This window comes from Streptopelia decaocto (assembly GCF_964273445.1).
Source record: "Streptopelia decaocto genome assembly, chromosome: 5".
Taxonomy (NCBI): Eukaryota; Metazoa; Chordata; class Aves; order Columbiformes; family Columbidae; genus Streptopelia; species Streptopelia decaocto.
Genome location: NC_138659.1, coordinates 16,803,564 through 16,820,327, shown reverse-complemented (window position 1 = coordinate 16,820,327; position 16,764 = coordinate 16,803,564).

Here is a 16,764-nt window from a genome sequence, read left to right as displayed (position 1 = left end):
TGTCCATCTACCACCCCCAGCTTGGAACAGCCCTTCTGCACTGCTCTGCATACTTGCAGATTAAAGTGTAAATCTGCTCATCTGAGCACCTGCATGAGGCCAAACGAGGGAGTTTCACTGCTCATCTGCAGAGGACACCAACAATTTGTGGGTGACCCGACTCCAAGTGGTGCTGAGCCCACCAGGTCTCTTGGTAATCCCCTAGACAGGCAACTGCTCTTACAAGCAAAGTGTTCGTTGCATTTTCAGCTTGAAAATTACTGAATTTTCAGTGTTGGACATTGTGTCTTCATCAGCTACTACAAAGACCTATTGTACATCATCTCCCTGCACAGGTGCTTAAAGACTGTGGTCAAGTTTCTTCTTTACCCAGCTCTTCAATAAGCTAAACTAATGGAGCTCCTTAAATCAAAGAGAGTTAGAGAGCTAATTACCTTGAAGGCAGGGCTCAGGACCCAAAGCAACATGACCATAGCTCAGTAGAAGTGACTTCTAGCTGGGCTTCCTAAGCAAAACAGCAGTCACACACCTGGGCTGTTTGCCTATTGCTTGCCTGTGTGCCCATCAACCCCATCCTCCTCATCTCAGCCTGTTACAACCCTGCTTGTGAGAGGGACATGGTGCCACGGAGATGCACGCTGGAAGCCATCAGGGTGCAGGGACCTGGCAGTTGTAACCCTTCCGGTTGTAACGAGAGGGGTCTTTGCACCCTGATTTCCGTGGTTAGCCCTGGGTTTATTGTGTGCCACCCACAGTGCTGGCAAACCAAGGGCACCCTGCCAAGGGAGGTATCGATCACGAGTTAATAGCTGATAGCCTGAGATGAGCACATCGTGGAGCATGATGCCAGCCCTGGCTACCGAGAGCTCCTTGACAGAAAGATGAAGCCTCCCCAGCTTATCCCGGTTGGGGTCCCCACACTGAGGCCGGTAGCAGTCAGCAGTGTTGAGCAGAGCATGGCTCTGGGGTGAACCTCCTCCCCACTGCAACCCATTGCACCCACCAGGCTCTCAGCCACACCAGAAGGACCCTGGATTTCGCTGCTGTCTTGGCCCAAGAGCAGGGTTAGGTGTTCCAGCAGGACCAACAACAGTGGGGAGGAAGAGATGCTTCACTCACCCTGATGCACCAAGGATGCCCATGGTTTGGTTACAGTGGTACAGCCTCACCTCTGTTTGGCCTCTGGCCTGCAAATGGGTGAGGAAAGCTTCAGGGAAGTGGCAGAGACAAGGAGGAACCTCCTTGCTGCCTTCCATTTGTGCTGTCCAAACTGCAATAGCTGAGGCAAGCACAGAGGAGCAGTCTGGCTCAGAGCTCCTGCTCGCCCAGCGGGATGCTCACCTGCGCACCTCTGCCATAGCACACGTGGGGCTGCAGCTGGCGAGAGCCTCTCTTCCATTTATCCACCTATCCAGTGGTCCCAATGGGATATTTCCAAGCTTAGCCTGGCATTGTGACACTGCAAAAATCTCCTGCCAAAGCCAGCATCTGCCAGAGTGGAGAGTGGGTTAAAAATAACCCTGCATCCACAGGACTGAGACTCAAAACTGCTCCTGGGCAAAACACGGCCGTGCTACTGAACGATGGAGCAGGAGACAGTGCGTGCCGGAGGCCAGGCGAGGTTTTGCAAGGTTTTTTTTTAATTTGGCATCATCAGTCCCTGGCATCAGGATTCCAGCCCCTGACCAAGGGCTGGCAGGCTCTCTTCTTGCCGCAGGACACAGGTACATACCCGGCGGATGGAGCAGGCAGTGCTGGCTTGGCTGCTTGGGCGACACGTGCAAACAGACCCAGCACGGGTGTCCAGGGCAAGCTGCTGCTTCTGGTACTCCAGTCTTTGTTTTAATTTGTGTTTGTTTTAATTTTAGCTATCCAAATCTATTTTAATTGTCAGCTGGCCAAGGTCAACCCACCACAGCCGGTTCCCAGTGAGAGCTGCCGTGCCTGGTCTGGTTCCCACAAGCTGCTGGGGGACATGAGTGTTATGTGGGACAAGGCAATGGGCCCTGCAGTGCCAGGGGGAAAGGGCAGCTGCTAGCAGAGCCTGGTGTCAGCAGGACAAACGATGCTGCACTTCCATCCTATTGCTGGAAATGTAAATATTTCATTATGCATTTATTATAATTTAGTCTCAAGCCAGCCAAGTGCATAATGAGTTGTATCAGCACCGGCACAGGGAAATGCAATTCCTGCCTGTCCCTGGCTGCTCACCCACCCCACATGTCCTCAGGTACCAAGACTGCCCTTGACAAGGACGCCTTGTTGCCCAGTGACCTCTCTAAGGACAGGGCCATTGGCTGTCAGGCACTGGCAGGGCTAGCACAGGGACGCACGAGAACTTCTAGCTGTCCTTCAGGGTTTTGCTGCAAAACCAGCACTCCCTCCATGCCCGTGCATCACTTCCCGTGGCCAGTGCTGCTCTAAATGCTCTCCAGAAGACATTTACTTCTCCTCTTTCCTCATTGTGGGAAAAAAACCTTGGAAGTGGGATAGTATCTCACATAGGGATGCTGCTCTTCATGCTGGGCTGCTCCAGAGCACGGCTTCTGCACCTGCCTCTGCAGTGCCAAGCTGGCAGGTCTCTCCCAGCATTGTTTCATGGAGTGGTGAAGCCAGAGCAGCTGCCTGGCTGGTGCTGGTGTGCAGGAACAGGGTGACACTCTCCGCAGCTCCACACTGCCCCTTGGATTTGGAGCATCCTCCACAAATCTAGTTTGGGGGCTGTCCTGCTCTCTTGCTTGGCCCATAGGCTTGGATTATTTTAATCCAGGCTTGATAATGCGATTAATTCCGATCGCTGATTCGTTATGTCTGCTTTCTGAACCATAAGTGCTTTAATATTTCCTTTTTTGTTGCTTTCAGGGTTACATAGCTTATTCCACAAACAAGAGGTTGGGGTAGTCATTAGTGTGTGAAATCAGAAATGCATGCATCAGTAACTATGGCAACTCCAGAGAGAACACCAGTTTCTAGTAAAATCAAGAATTAAGCTTACACAAAAAATGCTGAAGTAAGAAAGATCCTCTCTGCTGAGGGCTTAGCGTACATTTAAGAAAAAGTAAAGAAAGGTCTGAAATACTCAAGTAAACTGAGCCCACCCAAACCTGGGAGCGCAGGTGGTCCTGCAACCCAGCCACACTGATGCATCCCCACATGAGGGCAAGCCTGCTGACATATGAAAAATAAATGCACGTACCAGCCAAGACCCCAGCCTCATCCAAAGTCCTCTCATGCTGCCCCTGCACCCCTCTGCTGATGCTGTGGTGTAGCTCAGGGAGCAGCGAGGCTCGGAGCAGAGGGTACCTGCCAGGGGATGCGAGGAGCAGCATCCCTAAGTGATGCTGTAAAACCAGCACTGCCAGTTTGGGCCCCTCGTGATGTCAGGTGTCAGATGTCAGTGCAGCTGCTTTCCATACAGCTTGCAGTTACAGAGGTTTGCTGCACTGTGTGAAGGCATCACAGAGTTCCCCCTAAATAATTCAGGCTATCCTTCTGACAGCTTCAGTACGTAAGGACTTTTCACCATTGTGATGAAGAAAGTCTTTGCATTGTGCTCCTGAAAGCTTATTGCTTCCTCAATATTTCACTTACCTGTTATGTAATTGAGAAAACATAAACAAAATAACAGCACTGGGGAGAAGTTCTTACATGCTGTCCTTTCTGCAGAGCGATTACACCTACATAGTTGGACACATTAGACATATGATAGGTTGGTATTAATCTGTGAGATATCAGGCACCAAACCTGGATGCTGCTTCACAGACAGCATCCGCTCGCACCAAGCAGGGATTTTAATTCTGCACTGAACAAGGCACTATAAATACCTCAGCAGCCCAGCAAAATGCAGGAATTAAAGGAAATTAAGTTTTTTAGAAGAGGCTTCTTTTTCGGAGCCTGATTTTGTGATGCTAATACTGCTACCTGTGATTATGTTTGCCCTATTCCCAGTTGCTTTTCCAGTGTAATCAGCCTCAAAGTGTTCAAATGGAAATCTGTCCCGCTGCTTTCTGCATTGCACTGATTTGGTAGCGGGAAGGAAAGAGCTGCCAGGTGGTGGGGACCATTGGGAGAGCAGGGGTGGTGTTTGGAGGAAGGGAGTTGAGCGGTGAAGGATGCAACACCAGCAGCAGATGTGTCTTATGTCTTCCTTAAACACACCTATAGGTGAAACAGAGGGCAGTTAAGAAGTGACCCTGCATGTTACAAGTGCACTAGAGATAATGCAGGTCGTTCCTGGCTGCAGCAGAGGACATGTTCATCAGCTTGTCTCTCTGATCCAGAAGACACCAGCTCTGCACTCCAGGGATTCTCTGCCAGCCAAAGCGTGTTGAGGAACACATGCTCCACCATGCAGGGCAGTTAGCGTGGGATTGCCCAGGCTGGACCAGCAAGCTCCTATGACAGCACGCGGACTGGCTTTGCAGCAAGATGGATGTGGTCAGACTGCACGGTCTCCATCTTCTGAAGCACCTGGAGCTTGTGAGCTGCCTTCTCAGTAAATGCCCATCACCCTCAGATGTGTTTTCAGGTGTGGGCCTGTGTATGCACTGGCATAATTTGCATGGTAGACATTCAGAAAGAAATCAGAGGGGTTATCAGAACAGTCTTCTGCCCCAAGAGATCAAGCTTTTAAAAGAACTCATACATTTCATCTGAAAAATCATCAGAACATTTTTTAATGTTGAAAACTATGAATTCCTTTGAACCCTTGAGATACAGACATTCCTGGCCCATTCATTGTGGTCATCTGAAAGACAGTACCGTGTGCATGAGGTGTGATTTGCAAAGGCACTTAGCATGAGCTTGAAACCCTGACCCAAATCCAAATTAAATACTTTTCTGGCAAAATAGGTTTATTTCAGATGAGTTTTTACCCTTACCGAGAGTACCTTGTCCTCTGCAAATTATCTGCAGGCTGGAGGTCTGTACATTTATTATATAGATAATAAAATGAACTTTTCCAAATGGCAGGCAAATTCTTTCCCTATTTGTTGCTCTTAGACAGACATGATGCATTGCCTTTCCACCAACACTTTGTGAGCATAAGCTGATATTCTCGAACACTGACAAATAGAAAGGGTCATAAATACTGAAAAGGCAAACCAGCTCGGTTCATTTGCAATAATATTGCAGATGCATTCGTTTTATTCACCTTGTTTGATGAGATTGAAGGCTCCTCAGGCCAGGTTGGATGAAAAGCATCTTGACTCCTGGCTTGGATGTTTTTGGTCTCACATCTGAGTTTTGTCCCAAGCAGTTTTTTGGGTGGAACTAAATATGTCTGGCAGAGGGAACCAACAACTCAGAAGCAACCCATCAATGCAGGTAAATGCTGGATGGGTGAAGGTCTCAGGCACTCGAGTCAGGGCAGCAGCATGGGGAACAGTAGCAGGACGTTGGCATCAGAAGCAGTGAAGCCAGACATCAAGAGTAATCCCCAGGGGGAAATGCCGTGGTCGGAAAGGCCTCCTGATGGCACTGGTGGGAATCTTGCTGTTGCCGTTGGAAGGGCTGCGTGATGCACTGAGCATCTGCTGCAGGAGCATCCCACAATGGGCAGGAGCCTCCTGCCCCCTGGGCACAGCTGAAGCGGGCAGGACCACCCTGACTGCCCAATATCTGCACTTTCTGGCATGGGGAAACCTCAGAGGTCCCTTATTTTTGTGGATTTGAACTTCTCACATGTCCATGGCTCTGGGAGACATCCTTGCTCTTCTGATTCGCTCTGGATGTGGCAGAGGTTGCCCCCACTTGCTTTGTGCCGCAGGCGAGGAGAGCCCAGTGCGGCAGGCAGGATGTTCTCCCTTGCAGGAGAAAGTGATAAAAAATAAATTCTCTTTGGCCTCATGCCAAGCCGCCTTTGAAGGCTCCTTTCTCCTCTGCTGTGTCTCCTTTGATGTGGTTGCTTTGATTTGTGCTGCAGAGGCTGTATCAGAGTCCTTGCCCTTTTCCAGGCTGGAGGGACAGAGGGTTTAGGGTAGCATCAGCGTCTCAAAGCACAGCTCAACCTGCTCTCTGTCCTGCTGCAACATCTCACGAAGTAACGGATGTTGCTGGCAGTAGCTCATGGGGAATAAGTGTAGAGCTTCACGGAGCAGCTCCCAGCCCTGGAGGCGGCTGCCTCTCTGCCTCCTGCCTTCAGTGGGATCGCCCTGCTGCCTGTTTATTATTTAAAATTGTGTTCCTGCTCACTTTGAACTATTTCAATAAGAAAACAATACAACAGAAGACTGGTACCTCTGGGGTGCTGCCAGAATTACCGCCATGGGGTGATGCCCTTCTATTTCCAAGTACTTCGAGATCTATTTGTGAGCCAATTTTCAGTCTCTAAACTGCACACATCTGTACTTCACGCATGTATTAATCAAGCTGATGGGTGATAACATGGCAGGTGCCTATGTGTACTGTCAACACGTTTGCTTTTATCAGTCAAACTTTTAGCTAACTACATGGGAAAAAACAAAAACAAACAAAACAACCAAACAAACAACATGCAAGGCTTGACAGGATTTGTTTTCCATTAAAGTGTACAGACTGGAATTAATTTTCAATTAAAGGGTACAGGCCACCAGCCAGGGTGGTCTCACATGCTTTGCAAGCTGCTCTGCCCATCACTGGCATTCATCCTGCCACGGCTGCTTGCTCCTTGCCAGCCCCCTGTCCCTGGCTCCTGGGGATATCACTGTGAAAGCTGATTTTGCAGAAAAATGATCTGATTCTTCAGGCCTGTCAGGTGGAGAGGCTGTCACACAGCCGCTCTGCTTGATGGCAGCAGAAGGCACCTTTATCCCAGACGTCTTCCTTCGTCATCCCCAGCTAGGGAAAGTAATTTGAAAAGTGACTGACACCTCTTAGGCAACGCTGTAAAGAAAACTCATTTGGAGATAATTCAGCTTCTGCTTCATGAATTTGCTTAATTTTCCTGCATCCTGGCACGGTGTGTTAACATGGAGACAGAGTATTTGCTTTAAACAGCTCATCAGCTCTGATTATTGACTGTGCTCCTTGTGTCAGCACCCAAAGGGAGGATGCAGCAGCAGAGAACAGCCCCAAGCTACGAAACCCCACTTGTGGTCCATGCCCCATCAGCAAAGCTGCCACCTGTCTCTGGGGAAAGGAACAGGCAGGGACAGAGGTGAAATAATTTGCAGGGTTTTTAACCTGCTCCCTGGTATGACTTGGGATCTCAGCGTGTCCCCTCAAAGCATCACAGTGAAGCCAGCAGAGGCAGCTTGCAAAAAGCAGGGGGCTTAGAGAAAGCACCCTGCCCACCAACTGCAGCCTGTCTGAGGTGTGACTCACAGACAGTTCGGCCAGCCCTGGGGACAGCTTTTTTGGGAGATGGTGTGTCTCTGGTCAGGTTTCTGATGGCTGGGCAGGAGAGCAGCAGCATGATGCTAAAAGCCCAGGAAAGGAGTGTTTTATAGAAGGAATAAATGGCTGAGTTTGAAAGCTGTGAAATGAAGTCTGGTGATGGCTTCAATGGAAAGATCGTCCTGGATTTCAATATATACATGGATTAGATGGAATGTTAAATTAAGAAGACGTTTAATGCAACATAGTGATTATGAGTTAAAGGGGAGAAGCACCAGCCCAGGTAGCAGGGAAGGTTCCCAGGCCAGCAGCCCTGTGCTGAGGGATGTGCAGAGCTGCTGGGAGACGGTCCCCAGGCTGCCCAGTGGAGGACAAGCCAGAGGCTGACGGTAGCATCTTTCTGATGTACATCAGACACTGAATTTCAGGAGGATGCAGCATGCAAGATTAAGGTTTAGCACCTAGGAAAAAAGGCGCTGGGGAGATAGTCTTTGCATAGCCTGGAGGCTGAGCACCCCGGGCTTGCAGCTGGACTTCTGACAAGCAGACCCTGTATCCATCAGGGAGATGCTGGCGCTTGCGAGGAGAGAGAGGTGAGAGCCTGCAATGAGCACATCTAATGTGGTGTGAGAACAGACAACTTGGCAATCTCTCTGAGAACAACAGTGTGCTGGAGGCTGCCTGAAGAATAAAGCAGCTGAAATTTCACAGCTCTATTATCACGCTCTGAAAGGCAAGCAGGTCTCTGCTCTCCAAATGAGGACTGCTGGCCAGCCCTGCATGCTTTGATGGCCCAGAAAATCTCACCTGTAAGTGTAGGAGCAGCAGGAGCAGCCTAACTGGTGATCACTCTGAAGGAGAGCAGAATGCTGCACTCCATAATTTACCAGAAATCATGGAAAAGCCCAACCTGGGAGGCAGCCTGGAGGTGAGCAAGGAAGGGCTTGTGGCCAGTCTGTGGGGGTTGTGGCCTTCATGGGTCCCTACATGAATCCCACAGTTGTACAAGCACCCCATAGTGACAGTGATAGATCCAGGGACCTGAATAGGCTCCAGAGCCTGCCATTTCTCCTTCCCTTTGCAAGGAAAGCAAAGCAGCGACCACCATGAGATGCCGGTGACCTGTCTGCATTTTCTTCATTGTCATGACCTATACCCTCCAAATGTATTCCAGCACATCTCCAGTTCTGGCAATTAGTTGCCTGTGAAAGCAGCAATGCTGCTGCCCAGGATTACTTTCTTAGTAGGGAAGCTGGATTGTTCCATGCTGGGAAAGCTTTGCAGAACCCTGCTGTGAAACAACAGGAGAGCATCCTCTGACCAACTAACGTGGGCATCAAAGAGCTCCCAGGTGTGTCTTAGCTTCTTGCCACCTCCAGGAGGACACGAGGAGACCCACCACAGCCTGAGGGACTGGAGACTATTAGCTAGCCCATCCAGTATCTGAGCATCATAGCCCCACTCAATCACCCTGCACCTGCACAGCTCGGGGAGAAAATGCCTCATCCTGACTGCTCCAGTGGCCGAGAGGTGCCTCAGGAACCCAGCCACCCAGTTGGGAAATAGCATCTGGTAATTTCTTACTCCTTTGCATATGCAACTGCTATCTTTCCTCTCCTAATTCAGGGGCATTTTGGGGAATTCTGTATTTTGTCTATAAGCTAAAATGCAGCATTTTTTTTTTCCAAAATACTGATAGTTTTCCAAGAAGACATGTATCTCTAAGGAATCCCTGCCCTCTCCTATACCTCCAGCCTGAACCCTTTTAACCAGCACTCTGGAGCCAGCCCTGCGCTGCCCCTGCTTCCCTCTGCTTGCACTGAGGAAGAGGGGGCAGATTTGGGCTGGATTCTGTGTTTCCACTGCCTGCTTCCCCGAGCTTTGCAGAAACACTAGCCCTTGAAAAAAACAGGAGACAGAACAATGTAATTAAGGAAAAGAGGAGCTCCAGATGACACTAACTCTAGAGAACAGTGCTTTCCCCTCCCTCTTGGTGCTTTCTCATTGCATTGGTCTCTCGCTGGGGGCATGAGTCACATTGGTTCTGGTGATGGATGAAATTAGCTCCAATGTGAAATGCGAAATAAAAAGCCTTTCACTGACAAGACAGTTGCGCAGGCACGGGGCTCAGGGCAACGATCCGCTCTGCCTTTTTCTGTTCTCGTGCTTTTCACTAGCAGCTCCCTTTTAATTAGATGGGACGCAGCTCTAAGTCAACTATAAATGATATTATCAAACTAATAGAGTGTGATCATATCCTGTCTTTTATCGGTCTGGGAGCTGCTGCTGGCTGCCATGGGAACTGCGTGTTTCACATAGCTCCTCAGGTCTGGTTCATATGCATCAAAAGAAGGGAAGGGAAGATGATGAACCCCCAAAATGACCTTGCTTTGCAAGGATTTGGTGAGTTGTTCTCTCCAGAGACCCATCCATTTGGACTTTTTGACCCCCTCTTTCTCAGCCAAGGCTGCTCTTCAGCATTTCCCTTTGTGTCCCAGGAGGCTCCTGCCCTGCTGCCCACCAGCCCCTTGCTGCAGCTGGGCTGTGTGAAAGCAGGAGTGATGGAGAAGGGAAACAGAGAGAAAAGCGAGGACTCTCCTGTTGGTGCAGTGCCTCTGTGGGACATGAAAAGGAGAAGCTTCCTGAAAGTTATCTGAGGGGAGAGAGAGAAGCAGGGCAAGGGAGGCACTGCCCAGGTCCTCCAAAGGCAGGGCAGTGAGGAGGGGAGAGGAGAGCAGGGGCTGCAGCCTGCACCCCCCTCAGCCTGTCCCAGCAGAGAGGGTACAGTCTGGGCTGTATCTGCAAATACAATCTAATGCAAAAGGAGAAAAGACAGACAGAGATTACTTGCTTCTGGCTGCTGTTAGTGTTTTAAGCTTGGCAGGATGTTGTGGGCTCCAGGTGCACCTGGGCTGGAGTGCATCTCATCTGGGTCCATCCAGCCAGCTGGCTCCAGCTCAGAAATCTGGCAATTAAACTGAGCCCAGGTGAGCTGACCCCCAGCCCAACTTCCCACACTCTACACTACAGGGAGCAGCAATTAGCCTCATTTGTGCCTCATCAGCCTCTCCCCAGCTCATCAGAGCTTACAAAGGTCAGAATTTGGTATAGAGGAATATGTGTCTGCTGGGCGGGGTGTAGAGGGCAGCTGCAGGGACATGGGGTCTGGGTTAGATGGGACCTGGGTGAAAGTTTCTCTGCCAAGTGCGTTACCATCTTTCTGCAGCAAGAGACCAAAGTCCAGCTTCCAAGCAGGGGTTGCGAGGGTGCATGGCTGTGGGTGACCCAGGGGACAAGGGGTCTGAGTTCCGCCAGCTGCTCAGCATTCCTGCTCAGCATCCTGCCTGCATCCCTGCTCCTGCTGCCCTATAACACTGCAGCTCTGGCTGCTGACGTGCTATCACCTCGTCCTGGCTAGCTACTCTTCTCGAATTTAGATTCTTCTGAAGAAAAAATACCTGAAGCAGGAGAGGTTTGCTATAACTACTAGGCTGAAAGACTTCTTCCCTGCCTGTCTGACCCTGCTCCATGATGTTCCTTTGAAAAGATCTGTCCGTGAGCAAAGGCATTGAGCATGAAATCCCATGCCCCAGTTCAGATCTTCTCAAACCACCCCCTGCTGTATTGATTTTTTTTTTTTTTGCATGAGACTAATTTTTAATCAGAGTGATGTAGGACATGATCAGAAGCAATTAAAGGCTGACAGACTAATTAATGTCAATCAACATGGTTTATGGCTATTGGCCTTGTCAATCAAACCTGATATTGTGTGTCAGTGAGATTGCTTTTGGTTCTCAAAGCTAATGCTCTACAGAGAGCTTTTCTTTCCTAAGATGCTCATTAAAATAGTGCAAGTCCTTCAGGAGCTGCTTAAAGGACATACTTAAAAGTTCTTTAGGCACTGACAATTACAGATAGAACTTTTGCTAAATCCCACTTGGTGCTGCAGCAGATTAAATGCCAAGCTTGCTAGGGTGCTAGGTGCACCTCACCCCACCTGGGGCCAGCAGGCTGCTGGGAAAGTGTCCCGGGAAGGTTCGGGCTGGAGGAGATGAGTATGGCAAGCTGCTCAGCCCAGTAAAGGTGTGATTAAATGGGCACCAAGGTAAGGCTTAAGCAGGATGGGGACAGGTACAGACTGGAAATCTGAAATGTCCCATTGCCTGTGGGGTGTTTTGCAGAGGGATGTTTAGGAAAAAGAGGAGGCAGAAGAAACCTGTTGTAAGCTTGATCCTGACAAAAGCAACGAGTACTTTGGAAAGGTTGAATTTCTAAGCAAGGACACCTGCTGCCGTGTGGCATTCCCGGCACAGCTGCTGATCCCTCCACAAGGCCCCAGATATTAGCTGACTGCAGGCATTGGCAACCTTTCCAGCATCCCACCTGAACCCGTGGAAGAAGAACAGAGCTAGCTATTAAAGGACATCCCTTCCCTTGCAAGTCTGCATGCCGAGTCTGGTGCTGCTCTTGCTGAAACAAAATTCAAAGTGTGTTTACAGTGCATGAGCTGGGATGGCACAGGCATAGTTGCTACGAGCACTCGCTGCCTTTTAAACCCCACAGTGCTCGTGTTCTTTGCTCATAATAGTACGGATGTAATTTCCTACTTTTAAGAAAAATGAATAAAGGAAGAACTCCATCAAGCGGAGCCCCTGGCAAGTGCCCAGCAGAGGTGTGAGGTAGCAAAGACAGGATCTTGCAGGGCACAGCCTTCCATGAAAAGTGATGCTCAGAAGTCTCAACAGCCCCAAACAGGGGAAGCACAGGCTGCAGGGTACCAGGGACTGGTGGCATTGCCTTCCCAGCAGAAAACACCTGGCCCTTTGGCAGTGATGTGCTTGGGAGGTGTAAGACTCGCTGCCATCCACACTTCACGGGGACCATAGTGCCAGCTCCTTCCTACACAGAGCTGGAGAGGGCTAAAATGCTGGTCTCCATTCCACTGGATTTTATGGGACTCCAGGGGTCTGAGAAAGACTGGCATATTATTCAGCATCTCATCAAATATTACAGTACAGCCAGCAGGTCTCCAAGTGGTCACTGTGAAATTTATCTTTGTGATTGCTGGGGCTCGTATTATTAAACTTTGGAGCTCTATAATGCTATCCTTTCTGAGTGGCTCACAGTCCTTTGCCACAGCCTGTCAGGCGGAGATGTCTGAAGCACCACGGCAGGCTGAGCCGGGCAATGCTTCCAGCCCCGGTGTGCAAAGAGCTGCTGCCACGTGCCAGGAGCACGGAAAGGGCAGCCAGGGAGGGGAGGGATTTTTATGACACGCTTATTTCTGTGGTACAAAATCATATATTTACATTATGGTGGAAGATCCTTTGCCTGGTGGTCACTTAAGACATATTTTATCTAAGCAAACGCTTAATTACACCTCATTGGACACTGGTCGTGGGACATTAGGCATCAGTAAAAGATGATTCTTAAAATATGGGCTGAATACTCTTTCCACTGTGATGTAGTGGTTGTGGTCGCAAAACAGATTTGCTTCACTGTGTTTTTATTTTTCATTTGTTTTCCATTTGGGCAAGGTGGCTGATACCTCTGCCGTAACCACATCCCTGTTTCCCAGCCCCAGCCTTTGCCCTGCAGCTTTCCTGATGCAAAATGCCCCATCCCTGAGCGGGGGGCACTGTGGACAGAGCCACACATTTAATTCCTAGATGACATGGGAAGAGCATGGTCCTGAGACAGAAGACAAGGCTGCGTGGTGCTCAGCAAGAGCAGGGAAATGCTGGTTGCTCAAAGGACACAGATGCTGGAGGGAGGCATTAGTATTCCAGGCCACCACGTCTCTCTGCCATCTGTTGCACTGAGGCAAAGGACACTGAAATAAACTTCAAAATCCCCTGCAAGGGAGAAAACTCTGGATGCTGCTTCTATGACAAGCTGTTCAAGGCTTGCTCAGATCCCCTTTCCAAATGCAGCATTTCTGAGAGGTGTCCTGCCTCGGGGAGATGGGTTGGGTAGTTGTAAGGCTTGTAGGAGTGTGATGGTACATGCTGGAGGTGCAGGCATGCTGCAGCACAGCCAGCCCGGCTTACTGGGAGCTGCAAGCTGGCAATCCTTGCAGAGCAGTTTGTTCCTGAGCTGGTAGCACCATTTAAAACTTTTGGATATTTCCTGAGATGTCTGATGGAAAGGAGGAGAGGTTTCCCCCAAAACACCTGTGGACCGCGCGAGGCCCTTGTGCTGCCCTGTCTCCTGCTAAAAGCCCTTCCACCAAGGTTCCATCTCCTCCAAGTGCTGATGATGTCCCCCTTCCAGGAGGAAAATTTTATGAGGATTTATTCTTTAGCTGGTGTTTTGCACTCTCGCAGTGTAACACACTTACCGCCTATGGCCCATTCCCTTGTCTCCTAGGATGTGCAGGTAAAGATTTATGCTATCCCAGGTGTCAGCCTCACCAGAGAGATTAATGAGAGATAATTTCTTACAAAGAGGTTGATGGAGTTTTCCGAGTTCATTCACCAGCTGTGAAGTGAAACATCTGAAAACAGTTTTTGAATATTAAATTCTCCCTGGCACTAGTGCAAAAAAAAAAAAGGAAAACAGTGCGTTTTTCTGCTAGAGGTATTTATTCTGCTGGGCAGAGCAGGCTCCATGTGCAAAGTCGCGGGAGCTGAGATGCTGAGTTATCGATGCTGCCAGCACAGCACACCCGGGGTGTGGGAGGATGTGCCTGGCATGCTCAAGGCACCATGCTCTGCTTCTCAGCATCCTCAGCCCCGCAAGCTCCTGTGAGCAATGGGTTGTTATTTCACAGCAGATTTGGAAAAACAAGGGAGCCCAGGAGACAAAGGCAAAGGTGATCACTCAGCTACAGCCATGTAAAGGCACTAGGAAACGGGGTTTTGGCTCCAGCACCCACATTGTTGGTCTGGTGTCATAGCAATATCTTTTCTGCTATGTTATGCTTTAAGGCTGAAGGAGGAAGGTCCTTCCTTGACCTCAACCTCACCCAGTCCCCTCATTGCTCATATCTTGTTGACCTGCTTCTCGGGACACCCTCTTCCCTCTGCCCTACCCAAAAGCCCAGCAGGAGCCCAGCACTGGCTCCTGCACCCTCATGCTGGGCTAGTGCAGAGGGTAGAGCCTGGACCAGCATCACACAGCAAAATAACACATGGTCATGCTGTTAGAGGTGATGCTGTCTTGCTGCAGCCAGTTTTCTTCCTTGGAACATAGGCTCCTCTGAACAGAAGTCACTGTTGCTCGGTTTGGAGGACTGCAATTGGTTGCAATTAGTAAAATGTCCTTTCAAAAACTCCTCCCATTAGTAACTAGGCAGGTGGCTGCACGGGGATCTCTGGAGGGTGTATCTGTATGTAAATATTTGCCATGAAGCACTGATTATCCTCCTCTCCTGTGTCAAGAGCATTCCTACCCCTACCAGTGGATCATTCTACTAATTTTTATATCCACTGCATTTAGTGTACTATGCCCATAATGTGTTTGCATTTTCACATAGATGTTGAGGGTATGTTAGCTGGGAAGAGTCGATGGAGAAGCCCACAGCTGTAAAGCCAGATTTGGGAAGATTATTTACCATTTCCCTTAATGTGTTACAGCGAGTTCCCAGTGAGCCTGTGGGTTTTCCCCCTGGGATGCACCAGTGGGGAGGATCTGGGCATCTTCTTCACTTATTTATTTATTTACACTTTGATGTTCCTTTTTTAGGGGTGGTTTTTCTGCAATCTGGAGCATTTTTCCTTCAATAATCCCCTCTTGGCAGCACCCCAGCTCCAACAACAGGGCCGCCACTTCTTCACATCCCGATGAAGAATTTGCAGATATATCTTTGCAAATGTCTTTTGCACACATGAAATGCTGTAAAATCAGAGAAGCTCACATAAAAACAAACTACAGCACTAGCTCTTCCCTTTGACTGGTCTTTGTCTTCAAACAACTGTAAAAGAGGGCAATCAATATACCTTGCCAGGGTCTTTTTAATGCTTCCTGAGCCATAATGGTCATAATGTTTCTTCAGGCTGCCGTGTCAATACATTTGAGACACTAAACATGTCAAAAACACATAAAATCTTTATTAAGGTGAAATTAAATGAGCAAGCCCAAATCAGTAACTTAAATGGATATTATCCTTCAAGGATGCCAGACCTAAAAACAAGACACAGCTGAAAAATCCAAGGCATTCAAAGTTAGGATAAAATTGATGAGAAACTCAAACTTTTGCCACAGAGCCTGGGCAGGAGGAATTTAGACAGATGGGAATTGCTGTTACGGTGCTCTGGACACTTGGCCTTTGTTTTTATTGCAGCCTTGGCCTGAGCTAAAGAAGTGCAACGAATCTGGGACAGGCAGGAGGAAAACAGTTATTGGTGTGAATGTTCAGCCTCCCTCTACTCAATAAATTAACCCAGACTGAACAAAAGAAAACAAACAAAATATTTATTTGCATATGGTCTGAGGTGTCAGTGCATAGGCCTATGGGGAAGCCTGTGCTCTGGGAAGGACCAGGGTAGGAGGAGTAATTAAACCCCACAAAAGGGAGCAGGTGCTGGGCTGGGAGAGCAACCTGTCCCCAGGTAGCCTCTCTTGGTGCGTGGTTTGCGAAGTCTCACACTGCAGAGAGTCAGCCTGACCACAGGGCCACCCTTGTGCTGCACTGACCCAGTGGGTGACTTTCCTCTCCTGAATGCTCCTGAGCACTTCTGGACCCTGCAAAGACACCAGTATTGTGGCCACAGGGAGAATCTGGCTGCAGGAACACAGGTTTTTGGCTCCCCTCTCTGAGCCTTGCACGGGGGCTGCAGCATCAGATATTTTCAGCTGCCAAAAGGAGATCATCAGAGGACAAGAAGGACATGTGAGAGCTGCCAGGACCCAAGAAAAGCTACAACTCACATCCCACTGGCCTCCCCACTGCCCTTGGCTGTGGAGCACTCAGATCAACGCAGTGGTAAATGCATGAAGCTCCCAGGTAAAATTCAGCCCAAGGTGGCAAGAAGGGTGGTGGTACTTCAGGTACCACAAGGCTGCTGGGACACAAAAGTTGGATCCAGGCTCTTCTCACAGACAGTGTCAGACATGCAGTAGCTCAAGCACATTGCTGCCTCTTCATCCAAATGTTTGGCAGGGGTATGGGACACAGATGAATTTGCCTGGGCTCGACGCTTTGTAACAGCCTGCTATGTCTTGCTTTGCTTCACTTGTGAGCTCCTGTTCTGCAGTTCTCCAGTGCTTGGGAAGGGGATGGGTTCAGCCTCACCCATCCCTGCTGCCCAGGGAGCGATCACAGTGGCTGTGCTGGGACAATTTGCTGCCCTTCAGGACCAACCTGACAGGAAGGATCAGAGAAGTTTGGGTTTTGCATCACCAGGGGCTGTCATTGCTCTGGTGGGAGCTACAGGGCAGACCTGGCTCCTCCAAGGGCTGTTGCTTGGTTTGGAAGGAGGTATTCACCTCAGCGCTACCCAGCAGGCC